Raw genomic sequence first — 1,081 nt, 5'->3', positions numbered from 1 at the left:
AGAGAGAGAGAGAGAGAGAGAGAGAGAAAAGAAGAAGAAGAAGAAGAAGAAGAAGAAGAAGAAGAAGAAGAAGAAGAAGAAGAAGAAGAAGAAGAAGAGAATTTAAGAGCATATCTGATTCTCTTTTCAGAGAAATAATATCTGTATTTCAATTTGTTACATCATTCAAGATGATGTTTGAATCAACTACTACAACTGTCTATTATTTTAATGTAATTTGCGAGATTTTTCTAAAAATATAAAACTTTAGTTCAGTAAACTAGGAAATTAAACTACTGTATGCTATCCATATTGTAATGAAATATGTTTTGCTACAAAATATTAACTCATTTTGAAATTGACAATTCATACAAACAATTCAATATATGCCAGAAATATTTATATTAAGTAAATTTTAGGAATTTTGTGAAAGAAGATATAAAATATCACATAAAGCAACTCAGACCATCTTATAATTTGTATGTCTCTATGAAACAGAAGTCTTCTCTAAAGTTTGAAAATAACACGAGTGAATATACATTATTTATGATGCAGAACTATAGGTGTGGATTATTTTTTAAAAAAGCACAGGTGTGCTGGGAAATCTTTATAATGATGACCATTTGGTTTGTTATAAATATTAAGCAGAATTAGAATTATACTGTGTTATCACATTCAATTATTTCTGTATTAAAGTTGTTTCTCTTTCAGCTGAATTTTAGAAATTGTAAGTACCATATAGATATGTTGAAAGACAAAATCAAGAATGCATTGTGGGTTTGACATCTTTCTGTCTTCTCTTCATAAAAACCTTAAGGTATATATAAAATATAGAGGGCCTCATAGAGCTCCTCCTTCCAATGGCATATTAGGAAAGGCAAATTTTTTTTAAATTCTAATGGAAATAATGGACAACATTACATAGTCTACTTTCACTTATAAATTATGACCAGGTTTCACCCACTCCTCTCGTGTTGTCAGATTCATGGTGTATTTTCATAACATGGATGAGCTTCTATGTCATATCCATTTATCTTTTTATAAATTATTAATAAAAGGCATGGTCATCAAAGATTTTGACCAACTTAAAACAACAAATAAG

Source organism: Mus pahari, chromosome 9 (assembly GCF_900095145.1).
Source record: "Mus pahari chromosome 9, PAHARI_EIJ_v1.1, whole genome shotgun sequence".
Lineage (NCBI taxonomy): Eukaryota > Metazoa > Chordata > Mammalia > Rodentia > Muridae > Mus > Mus pahari.
Note: the sequence above shows the minus strand (reverse complement) of the source record.